The sequence below is a fragment of the Rattus norvegicus genome, chromosome 15 (assembly GCF_021556685.1).
Source record: "Rattus norvegicus strain SHRSP/BbbUtx chromosome 15, alternate assembly SHRSP_T2T, whole genome shotgun sequence".
Classification (NCBI taxonomy): domain Eukaryota; kingdom Metazoa; phylum Chordata; class Mammalia; order Rodentia; family Muridae; genus Rattus; species Rattus norvegicus.
The window spans coordinates 82,818,685-82,836,630 of NC_141548.1; the positions used below are offsets into that span (position 1 = coordinate 82,818,685).

The window sequence follows — 17,946 nt, forward strand, 5'->3', positions numbered from 1 at the left end:
TTGCAGTGTTTGTGGTGGAGCTTGGTGGTAGAGCATTTGCCTAACACACAGAGGCCCTGGATTTGAGTCCCAGGAATAGCCATATACACATATGCATACATATGCACACATATACACTCACTCCACAAAACTGCATAAAGATGGTGGGTTTATAGCACCAGAATCATTTAAAAAACTAAACGTTCTTCCTAATTAAAATCTTGCACTGCAATCAATCCTAAATATTTGTGACAGGGGAGAAACTTTAAGGACTAAAAATAATTCCTGTTCTCTGTGGAAATGTATACCTTCATATTAATTATTAAAAATTGGTGTATAAAAATATTGAAAACTATTTTATTTCTCACGTTTCTGCCATTTCTTCAGGATGAAATCTCCAGTAATTTGTAAAACATCTAGGGAAAAAGCAAACCCATAAATTTGGGAGAGGTCATTTACTCTTTCCTTGATTATCAGAAAGTTAAATATTAAAAGGTTTTTTTGATAAGGTCTATTTTAAATATATAATATGTCTTCCACAAGGGAACTCCATGAAGGGAACTAACACACCATTCATTGCTAACACAGAGGCCCAGAACATGTTGCAGGAGACTCATGGAGAATGCCCTGAGTTCTTTTTTTTTTGTATCTACATGCTAAATATGCTCACCAGACTATTCTGAAATGCTTGCTTAGACTTTTCCATAGTACATCATTTACAGTGATGTGTTGGAATGTATAGCTTCAACTTTTCCATATATTCCAACTAAACAATCCAACAAGCTGCTCGAATTCCTCCCGTGATTCTGGCTGTAAATCGACGGTGATATATTTGGATTGGAATCAAGCTCTAGGCTCATGTAGCAGACTCTATATTAGACAAACTCCAAAAATTTTTACCAGGCTTTACATGCTGCAAAACGGAAAGGTAAAATTTCAGGCTTGAAAAATAAATGCGAAATGTAAAGTCCTTTATAGTGCTTCTTCTACAACGGGGGAAAAAAAGAGAAAAGAATATCTTTTTGTGGCAATAGATTGTTGATTGGTCAACCTTTATTTTTTAAATTTATCTTTTAAAAAGGCTTTAAAGATTTATTTTTATTATTTTAAATTGTGTGTTTGGGTAGGGGTATGTCTCGGTGAGGAGGGTGGAGTTTCAGGCTGCTGTGAACCAACAGATTACGAATGCTTAGGATCCGAGCTCTGTCTCAAGACAGTGTGGTCCCCTCTCTTATCTACTTGGCTATCTCTCCAGCCAGATTCTTTGATGGAAATGAAAACAGAGAAAGTAAAGTACTTCAGAGGAGAAGCAAATGAGAACAGCATGCAAGGGAAAGAAGCTCTGAGGAAGGACTCTCATGAGTCCCAGGAACTGAGGTGGTCTGGGGAAAGCAAAAACCACTTTTTCAAAGAGAATGAGATACGAGTCAGTGTGCACAGAAGAGTGGGACCCTGCCACCTTTATTTATGTTGACCTGGTCTGAATTGTGGTTTCTTTTCATCTTCGTTCTTTGGAACAGCTATGCAATGTCTTCTGCCATGGGACTCCAGTTGTCTAGTAAGCCTGGCTCCTCGCGTGTGTACACAGTGTACACAAGAGTCCCAGCGTCTTTTGTGGGCAGCTTACTGACGTACACAGGAAAAGTTGCCATGTAGGCCTAACTAAACGAAATGACAAGTCTAAACAAGATGGCGGCCGCAGAAGCGTCATGTGATAGGACCAGCTTAGTAAATTCCGGATTATCCAGGAAGTCAGTCCCAGATGAACCATTGTAATGGGAAAGAGCAGAAAGGGAACTGAGGCTGGAGAGGTGGCTTGGCATTAGAAGCATATGGCTTATAACCTCTTCTGACTCCTGCTCCAGGGGATTCACTTCCCAATTCCAGACTCTGCAGTGCTCTCACACACACATACCCACACAGACACAGAAACACCCATTAAAAAAAAAAAACTTGCTAAAAAGAATAAACATAAAGCAAATCTTAAGGAAGTTCCTACTGTTCTACACCGCCCCCCCAAAGTGTCATGTATATTCCTCTCAACATTTTGAGTATGCAAAATTTCCCAAATAAAAAGTATAATTTTAAATTTGCATCGAATCAAATCAAACTCTGTTTTCTAGCATGTTTTTCCCTTTTCCTACTTGTTATAACATTGAAGCTATATTTTTATGAGTACAAAAGCCCTTTGTAATCTTCCTAATGTAAATCATGAATACATCATCTGTGATTCCAATAATCCTCTATTGACACACATTTCCCATGCTTCCAAGGTTTTTATAGAACATCCAGTCAATAACGAGAAACACATTGAAACTACATTTTTTCATGCTTGTTCTATTATTTGTTTGAGACAAATTGCTAGGATTGAATTTATAGGAATGATTACTTGAGGACATTTAAAGTAATACACCTTAAAATTCCTTAGTGTGGGTTTTCTTAGTACTTTGTCATTAAAAATGCTTTTGTTTAATTCCCTTTCTTGTCTCCAAACTGAAAAAAAATAGTATATTAGTTCTATTTTTAGGTGAAATTTGTCTTTAACTAGCATGCTGTGTATGGAAGCTTTCTTCTTGGATGCTTTTTTGGTCCATGTTGAACCTGGCTCTTGGTGTAACTTCTGTTTTCGAGGTTGTCTATTATTGGTTGATTTTACGAACCTTTTGTCTCTTATCCTTTATGATTGAGACATATCCAAGTATGGAATCTCTTTAATGCTAATTTGTTTTCAACAGTCTCAGAGGTCAGTCACCTCTCAAAATATTGTCACTGCTCCAACTTTCTCCTCTTTTGGAATCATCTTCTCATTACTTTTATGTTCCTATGTTTTATACTTTGCGACTTTTAATCTTTGTGTAATTCATTTTGGTGAATCTTCTGGAATGCTTATTATCTCTTATTTTAAAAGTTACTTTAAACTCCCCTCACATTTTTCTTCTTCCTCCCTCCCTCCCTGTCTCCCTCCCTTCCCTTGAGAACATATTATCTAAGTGTATATCTGTACCCTTAACCATTTTCTTTTCTCGTCTTCTCATGATTGGTAACAACTTTCTTTTTCTTACATGTTGTTAGGGTCAGGTTATATGACCTAGTGTTGTATGTCGGTCCAGTCAACATGAGGTGGGAAAGAAAGCAGTCTTATGTGCTGATGCTATTAATTCACATAGACATGCTTTTGGAAAACAGCAACTTGGGCTGGAGTTTGTTGCTTCAGGGAACTTTCCAACCCAAGTCTGTTCTTTGCATCTGACCCTTACTTGGGGCTCACATCTTAGGAAGGCATATAACAGAGGTGGTCAGGGAGAAAGACAGGGCTCACATCCAGACTCCCAGCTCTCAAGTCATTTCTTTAGAACTTGTCTTTGCTCGGTTTCAGGTTCTTCATCTCTTTTACAGCATGGCCTCAAGGATATTTATGAAACATCAACTTGGTTGAGAAGAGATAGCTGCAAGTGTGTTTGGCTAGGTATTCAGTTATCCTCTCCTTATCTGTGGGGAATTTGACTGAGATGATCTCCTTCCCCATCACGGATCTCAACTTTTGCAATTTCAACTTAATAATTTGTTTGGCATATGGAACAATCTAATTTTACTTTAGAGATATCTATACCTTAGACAAGTTCTGAAGGGCAGAAAGTTGGTATTTGGACTTCTCTTTGACATTGGAACAAATTCCTTTATTCTATAGCTTGACCTTGAAATGTCTTCCAAAGCCCATGTGTTAAAGGCTTAGTCTCAGTATGGGACTATTAGGAGGTAGAGAGCACATGAAGAAGCAGAGCCTACTGAGAAAAGGGTAGGTCACAAAGCCTGACCTAACGGGGATTTTGGGATCTACTTCTTTACCTGTTTACTTCCTGGCTGCCTAAGGGTCAACAGCTCACTCTACCAGAAGCTTCTCCCATGATGTATTCTCCATAGACCCCAAACGATACAATTCGGCATGGTCAAAACTGCAAACTTACTATTCAAATTGAGTGACTAACTAACTAACACACTTTATTTTCATCTTTTTCTGAATAGTAAGTCATGATTTTGACTTTTCAGATGTTTTTAGTAAGTTTCATAGGCAGGAACAGAGTAAATGCTTTTTTAAAATTCCATAAATTTGTTTCTGCAGTCATTTGATCTCCAGGACCTGCACTACAACACTAATACTGTGATATATATATATATATATATATATATATATATATTCCATATAATGTTTTATATATAAATATATATTCCATAAATATGTATTCCATATAATACGTTTTATATATTTGCCTCATCAGCACTCTACATAATTCCTCCCACATCTCCACATCATCTTTTTTTAAAATTTACTTTTATGGTTTTGGTAACTGACTAAATAAATATAGTCATGAACACATGGCCATTTTCTGGAGTTTGGTCTTCTACGAGGGAACATAGAGTTAATGAAAACTAACTCTTCTCCTGTGAGAAGCCACCCACTGTAGTGACTATGTAGACTTCATTCCTGAAATTGTACCAGAGTCTAGCACAGAGCCTGGCATATATTATAAAGTCCAAAAATGGTTGAATGACTTAATAATGATTTAATAAAGATAAATACATTTTATTTTTATTTTTGGTCATTATAGCATTATTGCTCTTTAACAATGAGAAAAAAAAAGCTAACCCCAGTTGATTTAATAAAAAAGTACTTTCAATCGTACAAGTCAAGTGAAGAAGCAGCTAAGATCCCCCCCTTCATCTTTTTGTGTACACACATATCTCTTTGGTAGTGTTATACATCTCAAAAGAGGTTCATTCATCTGTCTAGGCTAGATGGAAAAGAGGAACGAAGGGTAGGTTATGAGTGAACAGTATTGCTTTAAATATCTCGGTCTCGTTGAGATATGTCTTCAAGAGTGCACACTGAAACCCTTCCAGCAGAATAGAACATGGCTTTGTTTGAAGACAATAAAGCTAAGTATATTGCAAATAATATTTAAGCATTTGTCAGTAGAGATTATATTGCAATATTTGAAAAATTCTAATCTAATTATTTTTTGAGACAAGTTCTCAATATGTAGCCCAGACTGGCCTAAAATTCATGACATTTCTGTTTCATGTCCCACATTTTAAAAGTAGATGAGTGCATACTTACCCTCTCATCTAATCTGATAGACTTATATAATATGATTTTGCATTCAAATATAGTTATTGTTGTACATTTGCATGTATTTAACTTTGAGCCTTCATCAGATCTTCCCCAACACAATAGTTTCCAAATGACGGGGTCAAGAGTAGTAATGGGCAGTCTATTATTACATTAAGAATCCAAGATCTTGCCATTGAACTATCCCTGGCACCCAGAAAGGCTTTCCCAGGGCCATTGCTCAAGTGGAACACGAAAGAGATATATATTCCTGGTCCATAATGCTTGGGGTTGTTATATCCTATGAGTTGTGTGATGTCATGTCTAAGCTAGTCAGCATCAATGTCCAGATATCCCAGTGGGGCGCAATCTGGGTCAATGTTCTGTGTCTCTTTGAACAGCAGGGTTTTGCCTCTGTGCTGCTGATTCTGTCTTGGTGGCATGAGGTGTGAGTGTGTGTGTGTGTGTGTGTGTGTGTGTGTGTGTGTGTGTGTTAGTCAGACGAGGATGGCAATCATAACATCAGATCTCTCAGTGCAGTTTCTCACATACTGTGCCCGTGATTACTTAAGGGAGATTGAACTCAATGCATCTTCAGGCCCTTAGTTGCTGGAGGAGGACTTCACAGAAGGAAGCGATGAAATGCCAGTCACCTGGACCCTCCTGCCCTGTCCTTCTCTCCTGAATTTCTGACAAAAGGCAAGGTTTTTCTGGGACTTTACCCTTTCACTGAAGATAAAGAATTCCATGTATAAATGAGGGGTAGTCCCACTGATATTGTCCTGACAGTTTCATTCCCATTAATTCAGACTCTATATGAACTAATGATGGAGCAGAGCTGTCAACGCTTCCTAATGAGTTGTAGGAACAAATAGCTTTGATTATTTCCTCATTCATGTGTTCACTGAAACAAGAATTAATCACAGGCCCTGGACTACCACTGAGATAATAGATAGGAATAATATCATTTCTAGACTCTCAAGTCTCTTATTATAAGATTTCTCATATCCAGTTCAATGTTAGTTAGTTTATTTTTCTATATAAAATTTAGGATCTGTTAGTTAGTTTTCTTTAAGTCACCCAACCAACAAGATTATTGTACAATACACACAACTGATATGAAATAATAGAGAGTTAAAGAGAGGAAACATTTGTTCTTCCTCTTTCATTTGAAGGTTTGTCATTGGTTTTGTTATGATATAATCTATGACCCTTTCCAGTATGTAACTGAAGGAACATAGCTGTTTGAAATGTTTATTAGGTAGTTCGGAACAATTGTATGATGGGGCCTACTAGAATAGAAGTACTTTCTTATTTTGAGTTATTAACATTTTTCATCTCTCAAGCCATTTTATATCTATTATTTTCTGTTATAAGGAACAAATATCACAAATAACAAGTTGAGTCTAGGAGGCATACTGCTGTAATTTTACCAAATATGTAAGGATAATAATTCATCAGAAAAACATTGTTTCCCAAGAATTGGCAGGTATTTGGAAATACAATTTCAATCCCTCAAACAAATGAGAAAAGAAGAAATATGCACAAAATAGGAAAGGCAGAACATTGGTATTTTCTTCAACTTCATTTTTTATTTGAACAAAATACTTGGGAAATCTGGGAATTTCAACCAATTAAAAGCATCCCTAATATTAAATGGTTTTCTCGAGTGTATATTAATCTGTCAATAATGAAACATGTAAGAATTAAGAGGTTAACATATATGACAGTGAACAAACAGGAGGATGTTTTAGCTCTGTGAACCTTAGAAAGAATTTGGGAGTACATGGATTATGTACATAGTTCCTGAATCGACTCATCCTTTTCCAAAGTTTCAGTTACTTACTGTACAAGGGATATAGCCAAGTTTAGAGTGAACAAGTGTTCCTAATTTATTTCCATAATAGACTTTTGCTTTCATACTATAATAAATTTCTTTCTTTCTTTCTCTCTTTCTTTCTTTACTCTTTCTTTCTTTCTTTCTTTCTTTCTTTCTTTCTTTCTTTCTTCCTTTTTCTGACAAAGCTACAGCTTATAAGGGCATAGTTACATTTACTTTCACAACAATCCTTCCAAATGATTCTGAATTTTTACCTCTTCTCCATAAAGTATTGTGTAGCCCTAGCCTGTATTGTGATTATTTCTAAAGGGTAATTACTTATTTGTACAGTATCCAGAAGTGATAATCAGTCATTCATTTATTGAACATATGCCATTTACCAGGCTAATTAGAGACACGGGAAATAGAAAGGTCACCGGAATCAGTCCCTTACCCTTGAGAGTTTTGTTGTTTATTGAAAGGCCTCTGATGCATAAACAGGCAAAGTTGCAATAAAATTAGGGTGCTATGAAAAGAAAGGTAGAAGTAATATATATTATAAATATTGTGAAAAAATAGTTCTGTCATGGAGAACTTAAGTAAAATTGATTCTTTTCATATATCTGGAAGGATGAAGAACTACTTAAATTTAGAAAAAGGAAAATTCCTTTTAAAAATTTATTTAAAAAATTCTACATACATACAAATGTAGATCTCTTTACCCACTGTGGTCACCCTTTATTCTCTGGTTGTTCCTCAGAGTGTCCTCTTCTTCCCAATTACTCCCCCTTCTACATTCTTAAAAATTCTTTTACAGTCACTGCCTTTGATTTAAGTTTGTAATGTGACCTTGGATGAATGAAGGGTCATTTAATGGAGCACAGGCAGCTGACCAGTGACTGCAGTGCTGAAGAAAATGACCGCCCACCCCTCACTGGCAACTATTAACTTGGATTAGCTCCTGTGGAGAGGGTGGAGCATCTTGGGTACCTCCCCATCCATGAAAGAATGTCCAGTCTCGTGCAGGTCCTTGTGTAAGTACTCATCGCTGCTGTGCATTTATGTTCTCCATGGCCTTGCTGGATACTAATGGCAGTTAAGGAAAGGAATTTTCAAGACAGAGCAATAATGCAGAAAATGGTCATAAATGGGTGGTGTTCAAGGTCATCTCTCGATTATGAACAAAAGCTTGATGCAACTGGAACTGAGGGTATGATGAGTAAATGCTGCATTCTGTTCACATGCAAAATATCCTTTTATGCTCTTTTTCTGAATTTGTTTTTTCTCCCTTTTGTAATATATAGATATCTGAAAATTTAAGCAAATACGTAATAGGAATCTATTTTCTTTTTAATGGAAGACAACTTTGGAAGCTGTGTGGAAGATGCTTAATGAAAGGGTGCTGTAGAATTAGAGGACTTGTTTAGTCATCAGTCGAGCATTGATAGAGACATGAATAAGAGAAGCTTATGGCTTAGAAGGAGAGTCTCAGGAGAAATTCAGAGCAAGAAAGATCATGCTCAGGACTTGCTATTTACTCAGGTAGAAAGTTTCCAGACAAAGAAAACATCATGTTTGGAGTATTTTTGGCTTTAAAAACTAGGTATAGAAAGATGGCAGGTAAGGGAAGCAGTCTAGCAGTGAGGAAAGGAGGGTTTAATTGTGGATGTGTCTATTCAACAGGTGTGTGGGACAGCCTCATGAATGTGTCCAGCAAGCTGTGCAAATATGATCTCTGCTGGGTTGATAGATTAGGGATGGTGTTTTGGGACTCATTAAAAAACAGAACTCAATAAAAATTATGGGCTTCAGTGAAAGCACAAACAATAAACCAAATATAACCAAGGATGCTCATGTATCAGTAGTTTTAGCAGAGTTCTTCCTCTCTCACACCATCATGTCTGTGGCTTACATCACATCAAAGTTCTAAGTTGCCTTGACATATTTTTTGTTTTTTGGTTCTTTTTTTTTTTTGGAGCTGGGGACCGAACCCAGGGCCTTGCGCTTCCTAGGCAAGCGCTCTACCACTGAGCTAAATCCCCAACCCCGCGTTGACATTTGTTTTCTGTCTTTATTGAAGACTTCTACTTCTTCCAATGTGGTTGTACCACGATAGCAGATACATTCTTTGTATCTCCTTATATATCTTTCTCTTTAACATGTCTCATAGGTTATGATAGTGTCAACTGCTGCTTCAACTTTGATTCTTGTCTAAAGTTCTTTTCTATATATAGTCCAAGGGGCCATTGTGAAGAGACCTTTTCCACACTTCTCTTCCATTCATAGCCAATGCTAACAATGGTAGAAACCACTTCAGTTACAGCACCAGCTTCACATGACTCTTACTTTTTCAATAAGAGTGAAAAAGAGGGATAACTCATGGATGTTAATATTTCATTCTGATAATGAACACATAACCATAGAATGAGAATAAATATATATTCATACATGCACATACCAAATGTGATTCTGTCTGATACCTTAGGATAATATACAATCTTGCCTTTAGAATCATTTTTAAAAACCATTTTCTGTTTGATAAAAGACATCTAGCCAAATTCGATGGACCTTAGACAGGAGTGAAGATCAGTGTGGTAAAGTTAATCATTTACTTGTAATGCCCTTTTCATGCCTTTGGAAGATATAAAAAGAGACAGACTGTCATGAGAGAATGTTATTTCTGCAAAAACATTTGTATCTTTACCAATTTTTAATATCATTTTTCTTCATTTTGTGTTTATTTTACTTGTGACTTGTATGAAATTCAGAAGGCTCCATGTCTCCTACTGTCGCACACACAGACACACTCTGTGAACACTATGCTGAAGTTTCTGAGATCGTGTTGTATGATTAAAATGATGGAAGGCTTTGAAAGGGGTCATAAATTAGACTGGGTGGAAGCATCCCGATGTGAGCTACACACGAAAACAATGATTTAAATGATTTGATTCATGACATGGGATGAATGTATCATCTTTCAATAGAATACATTACATATCTGTATGGTTGTAGGATATCATATGATTTTGTGATACCCTAGAGCAACTGTTTAACTTTATGCATTAGGAAATATTGAGGAGAAAGATCAAGTGCCTTTTCCAAGGTCACACAGGTACCAGTAAAAATGAATGCATATGGGAATTTGAGCTGTATGACTCTAGACCAAAGGTTTGTTTTCTTCTTACAACAGCATTTATATTGTTTGGATTCAACACTTTCATTTTTACAGTGAGTCTGTTTTAACACAGATGGAAACAAGGGGAGTGTGCCAGAATTAAATTCTCCCTCACAAATCAGGACTCTTGATTCCTAAGGTACAAGTATGCTTAGAGTATAGCTTATGGATCAAACTTATTTTTTTTTCAAATGTGAAGGTTACATTTTAGTACGCTGTCAATTTTTATGGTTTTGCTTTAGTGGGCAAAAGAAAAATGAAGGAAAGCAAGCCCTAGTGCTCAAATATCCACCATAAAATCCTGAGGGCCCTTAGTACAATGAAGTCAACCAAAGATAAATACAGGGCTGAGGTTGTAGTTCGGCACTAAAGTGCTTGCCTAGCACATACAAGTATGGGTTCATTAACCGACACACACACACACACACACACACACACACACACACACACACACACACAATGTGGGGATCGGGGAGAAGATATTTATATAGAACTTGGTATTTTAAAACATGAAATGATGCAGACAATTATAACCATCTCCTAAGAAGATGAAACCAAGGGAACACGTAAACCTTTGAACTTGCTGGTTTGAATGACTATTTACTGAGCAAAATGAGCTATGTTTTCATATCCCCAGCCTCCTGGTTTCTGAGAGCCCATCCCCAGTTTTGTTAGCATCCTGTGAACACACAAAGGGGATTAATGTTGAGCAATCAGTGCTTTGAATGCAGGCAAAAGCATGTATTTAGAGCACCTTTTCACATCTTACAAAGAATACATTCTTCATGTATAAGATCTCACCCTCCCTGAAGGTCCTCTGATTCTGGAGTCATTATTTGTGGTTTAGAATAGTCAGTCCTCACGGGCTCTACCTGTGATTTACTTTGTCCTGTGCTGTACCCAGCTGCTTGGAGAAGTGAAGACATGTGGGAGAAGTTACTACATGGCAAGGAAAAAGTCTTTCTTGTCGGACTTGAAAGGGTGAGAGTTTGGAAGAGGCTAGCGTTTTGATGATAATCTTAATTAAAGAAAATTATCCACTCATACTAATTCTGCAAGAGTCATCTTAAATAATATGTACTTCTTTTACATTCCCAAACTTAAAAGGTAAGTTTGCAATATTTTCCTCCCTTAGATCTTGAAGGGCAGCCTGGGAGCCAATAGCCGAGCCCAAGAGAAGCACAAGGATTGACTAAAGGGCAGAAAAATCTCACAGAAATGAGTCCTGGTCTGCTTTTATGTGTACTATTCTAGCTGGGTCTTTAGCATGTGCAATTCTGGGCTTGACTACCTCCAAAACAGATGTGATTCCATGGTCTTTTAAAGCACAATGGAAAAGGAGGGTCTAATCCTAGTTTTGGCCTTTTGTTGGGAAAATGGGTGGGCAGTGAAAGCATTCAATTTTTATGAACACCACTTTTCCCGTCTTTGGAATGAGGTGGTAGCATGTTTATTTTTTAGTTTTGATAATGATTGAAGTAGGTCAGGCACAGAGTAGGTACTCAACAAACAGGAGTTTTTGTTTAGTGTGCTTTATCTCTTCTCTTTCAGTGGTAAGTCTACCTTAATCCAGACTTTTGTGCCTATTGGACACTTACCTAAGTTGGTAGAGATTGCTTTGTATAGAAGTGAGAAAATAAAGCTGCCTTTCTTAGTGATTCGTTGACAGCACTTGACTCGGGTCTTAGTCTGAGAAACATTCCTTCCGGCCATTTATCTATATTTGCTGCCAAGGATGATTGCATAAAGCACATCTCATTTCTCTTCCATATGTTCATTTCCGGTTGCCCTCTCTTTCACACATTTCCCTGAATTTTTTTCTGTTGTAGACCTTCTCGGTTGCTTTGGCTTTAGGCAGCAAAGATAGCAATTCATTATACTAGGCCCTGCCAAAGACAGGTCTCAGTTTTTGATTCTGTTCTTAGTTGAGCTACCCTTGTCTACAATACTGGGAGTTCATGCCTGATATGGTACTGCCATGTGTAACCATGTATATGGTTCATTCTATTTCTGCTTATAAATGAACTTAAAGTAGCTCCCAGACATGTCACCCTGAAATGACTTCAGGTCAGAGTCCATGTCACTCTCTTTGTCCCCAGTGATTCTAACAAGAACATAGGAGGCTTATAAATATATTGCTGAGCAATTGAAAATACGAGAAAGAAGAGGAAGAAATATGCACATTTTTTGTCAACCTTCCCTTAACTTTGGACATTTTAACGTCCTTGTGTGGCTCTTAGGGTCCAATAACCATATTTAATAAAACCACCTTATTGAATTTTAGGTCAGATGTTTGAGACTCACAGACATTAAGGAATATTAAGTAAACACTTTGGAATCATGAAGGTTGATGCATGGAGAGACTGAGGCAGGAGGGCGCAAGTAGGAGACTATTTTGGGCTTCATAGGGTAAGACAGTCTAAAACAAACAAGCAAGAAAACCAGAACAAATCCCCTAAACTAACAAAAATGTATTTTTTTGAGAAATTAACTCTACATTTAAAAGAATGCTGTGGTTTAGGTTTGAAAGTTTCTAACCACTGAAAATTGCAGATGAATCAGCAAAGGTATTTTTGGTAGCATTTGAAAAAAATCAAAGTTATATGCAACCCTTTTATGCCATCAGATGTTTACTTTTTTCTATTCCATGTAGGTTGGCAACAATTAGAGTAGGAATCACATTCCATTGTAACAAGAGACTCCAGTGAGCGAATACATAGTCTCCCAATGGAAATCAACCACTGGTTTCTTCTTCACAGCATCAGGAAGCTAGGATTCTATTGTTCTTATCTGGACCACTGTCAATCAGGTTGAGAAACAAGGATACCCTATTAAATAAAACAAATGCGCAAACAAATATGAGGTTTAAGTTTTGAGGAAGGTACTCCCTTGACACACATGGGTTTTCCATGAAGAGCTACAGCCTTCAATGTAGTGAGACCTTTTTGTGTGAAAGCTTGGAGCTTGGCCATTTCCATCCCGTGGCCTCCAGCTCTCACCTTTCTCTCCAGTGGGTGTCTTGACGAGCACTTCTGCAGTGGACAAATGGGCCAGAAGAAGCTGGTGGCACATATCCCTGGCAAGAAGCTCCCAGGAGTGCCCTGGGGACTTTCTTTTGTAAGCAGTGATAAAAGGTGTTATTAGCAGTTCTCCCCAAAGTATATTTTCTCATTCATATTCATCATCTACAATGATAAAGTACCAATTTCTTTGTTTGCAACCATGTAGTGTTGTTTGGGAGAGCATGGGAACTTTTAAATAAAATTAACTTAAGAAATACACACATGGGGCTGGAGAAATGGCTCAGTGGTTAAGAGCACTGACTGTTCTTCCAGAGGTCCTGAGTTTAAATTCCCACCAACAACATGGTGACTCACAACCATCTGTAATGGGATCTGATGCCCTCTTCTGGTGTGTCTGAAGACGGTGACAGTGTACTAATATACATGAAATAAATAAACAACAACAATAACAACAACAAAAAGAAGTGCATGCCTAAAATATTTCATCTGGTAAATAATCCATTTAAACATAAATAAACAAAATAGCTTTAATACGATTGGATAATACCCTAAATAGAATTAAATGTAGAAAATTCTTTGGTAAGAACGTTGGCACTTTCTGAGCACTCTTAGATGGTCTATGATAAAAGATGTGTTGCAATGTTTTCCTAACAGGTGAGGGCAAAGTTGCAGTATATGAAATTAGTGTTTAAAAAAAATCGAGCACTTTCGTTGTATGTCAGAAAAGAACCGATTGGGTTTGAATTAAAAAGCGCCTTACCATTAAGATTAGCAATGATGAAATGAAACTCATCCTCATATACTTAGATATGAACAGTTGCTGTATCAATGACTTGTGAAAATGATAAACTATTAGTACTGGGTTATGCATTGTATACAATGTATTGAACTAACATGAGGATTCATCACAATGAATCTGGGGGCCAGAAAGCAGGTAGAGACTCTCTCTGAACCACACATGTGCTTTCTTTTAAAAATAATACTAACGACAACCTGAAGCATCAAACCTATTAAAAGTAAATACCACCTAAGGGATATGTGTGTACCTATGATGTTTCCCTAGTAACCATAGCCCATAGGTAAGACTCATCCCAACATTCAGTAGAGCGCACGTGGTCCTTCTTTGGGAAGAAGCAGAATACGGTGAGTAAGAGCCGGCTTTGTAAATAAGACAGATCTGGATCAAACTCAGAACTCTCCGACTGACAGAAGCGGAATGAATCCAAACAAGTGGCTTTAATTTTTTTCCTGGACCTTATCTTTATCATCTGTAAAGCATGGATGACAATAATTCCATCATTTAAATGTGATTGCGATGGCAATTCACTTAAACACTGTGTGACACAGTGTAAATGTCCAATAATGGATAATATCCAATCCTTAATGTATGAAGCTACATTGAAGCACTGTCCTCATTTTCAAGCTAACAGAATGGACTGCACAGTAAGGAAGGTTATTGGAAGAAATAACATCTTTCTACAAGGAAGGAAAAAGTTACTCATTTGTTTGGCTACGTATACATTAAAGGGCCATTTACTAAATGCTACTCATGTTACAGATTTTATTTGTAAAAGATGTGCTTCGGAGGATATGTTTGCTTGCTTATGTCTGTCTGTCTGTCTGTCTGTCTGTCTGTCTGTCTCTCTCTCTCTCTGTGTGTGTGTGTGTGTGTGTGTGTGTGTGTGTATGATTGTGTGTGTATAAGAGATCCACAAAAGGGTGTTGGATCTCTTGGAGTTGGAGTGACAGGTAGCTGTGAGCTGCCAATGGATTCCGGGACTGAATTCAGATTGTCTAGAATGGCAGGAACTTTTCATGACTGCTGAGCCATCTTACCAGCCCTAACTTCATAGTTTTTACTGCTCTCATTTGTCACCAAAAAGTTATTTTACGCAATTTTGTCCTTGCTCACACTTGCTACACATGCATATAGACGAATGTATATATTTTTATATTTTGCACTCCATTTGAAATTGCTCTCTCTTTTGTGTAAAGTCAGTGGAAAGGTGTGGTTTTACAAGTCAGGAAGTACACGTATTCATATACAAAACCCTACATAATAGTTCCATTCTAAATTTTTACCACACCACTAGTTTTGTTGAGACGGCTGATGAGAGTGTTGGCCAACTCATGAAAGCAGACATATCCCAGAGCTTTAAGGGGCATGGAGAGTATTTTAACCCTTCCATTCAAGCAAGACCTGAACTTTCATTTCTCTAGTAACTACACTTGGTTCAAGTCACAGAGCATTAGACTGGGGTGCTGGTGAGACAAACAGGAAGTTCTGCTTCTCTCCTTTGAGCAGGCAGTGTAGGTTCAGGAATCTGGATGTTCCCCACCTTGTATGGGTAGGGGGCTGTAACTTCAGAGGCAGAGTGCTGGCCTAGCATGGAGACAGTCCAAGTTCATTCCCCAGTACTACGTAAACAGGTGGTACAAGCCTGTAATCCGAGAATCAGGAGGTACAGACAGGAGGATCAGATGTTCAAAGTCATTCTTGACTATGTAGGGAGTTTGAGAGAACAGACTATGATATATGAGGCCTTGTCTCAAGAAGAAAAAATTAAAAAGCCTGGCATGTTTATATTTATGTCCTTAAATATTGTTCTAGATTTTGCTTTAAGTTAAAGTTCTTAATAACATTAACAAAGGCATTGTAATAGAATGTCAGTGGTGGCGCTTGGAAACTCAAACATCTACTTTCATTTTCTGCTCTCAGTTCTCCAGAGAAGGGACATAGATGCGAGTGTTCATGGTGAGGACTGAGCACAGGCATCTTGTATACACTAAGCATGTACTGCTGAACACACGAGTCCTGTACACACTTAGTACATGCTTTGACCCTAAGAGGTATCCCCAACCCTAAAGCCCCATGTCTTTTCTCTTATTCTTCCCTGATGCCTAGGATCAAACTTAGAATCTTGTGCTGACCATGCACGCCCTTACCAAGGAGCGAAATCCCTAACCTCTCCCCAGCCTAAAGAAGAAATATTAAAAATTCTTCTGCTCATTTCGTACACTGTTATTAGAGAATTAAATTTCAAAACAATTACATATTTGCCAGGCTGCTTCTTCTTCTTTTTTTTGAGTTTTTTTTAAATTTATTTAATACTTAATAATAATTCTTTGGTTTCCGGGCAAACATCTTCCTCCCCCCTCCCCTTCCTTATGGGTGTTCCCCTCCCAACCCTCCCCCCATTGCCGCCCTCCCCCCAACAGTCTAGTTCACTGGGGGTTCAGTCTTAGCAGAACCCAGGGCTTCCCCTTCCACTGGTGCTCTTACTAGGATATTCATTGCTACCTATGAGGTCAGAGTCCAGGGTCAGTCCATGTATAGTCTTTAGGTAGTGGCTTAGTCCCTGGAAGCTCTGGTTGCTTGGCATTGTTGTACATATGGGGTCTCAAGCCCCTTCAAGCTCTTCCAGTTCTTTCTCTGATTCCTTCAACGGGGGTCCTATTCTCAGTTCAGTGGTTTGCTGCTGGCATTCACCTCTGTATTTGCTGTATTCTGGCTGTGTCTCTCAGGAGCGATCTACATCCGGCTCCTGTCGGTCTGCACTTCTTTGCTTCATCCATCTTGTCTAATTGGGTGGCTGTATATGTATGGGCCACATGTGGGGCAGGCTCTGAATGGGTGTTCCTTCAGTCTCTGTTTTAATCTTTGCCTCTCTCTTCCCTGACAAGGGTATTCTTGTTCCCCTTTTAGAGAAGGAGTGAAGCATTCACATTTTGATCATCTGTCTTGAGTTTCATTTGTTCTAGGCATCTAGGGTAATTCAAGCATTTGGGCTAATAGCCACTTATCAGTGAGTGCATACCATGTATGTCTTTCTGTGTTTGGCTTAGCTCACTCAGGATGATATTTTCCAGTTCCAACCATTTGCCTACGAATTTCATAAAGCCGTTGTTTTTGATAGCTGAGTAATATTCCATTGTGTAGATGTACCACATTTTCTGTATCCATTCCTCTGTTGAAGGGCATCTGGGTTCTTTCCAGCTTCTGGCTATTATAAATAAGGCTGCGATGAACATAGTGGAGCACGTGTCTTTTTTATATGTTGGGGCATCTTTTGGGTATATGCCCAAGAGAGGTATAGCTGGATCCTCAGACAGGTCAATGTCCAATTTTCTGAGGAACCTCCAGACTGATTTCCAGAATGGTTGTACCAGTCTGCAATCCCACCAACAATGGAGGAGTGTTCCTCTTTCTCCGCATCCTCGCCAGCATCTGCTGTCACCTGAGTTTTTGATCTTAGCCATTCTCACTGGTGTGAGGTGAAATCTCAGGGTTGTTTTGATTTGCATTTCCCTTATGACTAAAGATGTTGAACATTTCTTTAGGTGTTTCTCAGCCATTCGGCATTCCTCAGCTGTGAATTCTTTGTTTAGCTCTGAACCCCATTTTTTAATAGGGTTATTTGTCTCCCTGCGGTCTAACTTCTTGAGTTCTTTGTATATTTTGGATATAAGGCCTCTATCTGTTGTAGGATTGGTAAAGATCTTTTCCCAATCTGTTGGTTGCCGATTTGTCCTAACCACAGTGTCCTTTGGCCAAGCTGCTTCTTAATCTCCTTACAAATATAAAATGTTTGCTAATGATATTAGCACTTGTGGGAAATAAATATTTTAGTTGTATAGTCAATTTTATAGAAGGCATACCTCATCTAACAGTATGGACAGTAATGAGTTCGTACGTCGTTGTAACTTTTGACGGACATATACACTTAATAGAACAGGTGGCACATCTGATTTCTTTGAGAAATCTATGCTCAAATCTCCAATAAGCTCTTGCTCTCTCATATGTGTCAGGCATTGGGCTAGATGCTAACGATATGAAATATTA

At 38.0% G+C, this 17,946-nt stretch overlaps 1 long non-coding RNA gene across 1 annotated transcript in view; it reads right to left on the bottom strand.

The window, feature by feature from the left end:
* Positions 1-323: 323 nt before the first annotated feature.
* LOC148001098 (uncharacterized) overlaps positions 324-17,946 on the bottom strand; it is a 91,876-nt gene continuing 74,253 nt past the window's right edge. Inside the window, exon 3 of the long non-coding RNA XR_015639022.1 lies at positions 324-395. This is a non-coding gene — a long non-coding RNA (uncharacterized LOC148001098). The remainder of the gene's footprint in view (positions 396-17,946) is intronic.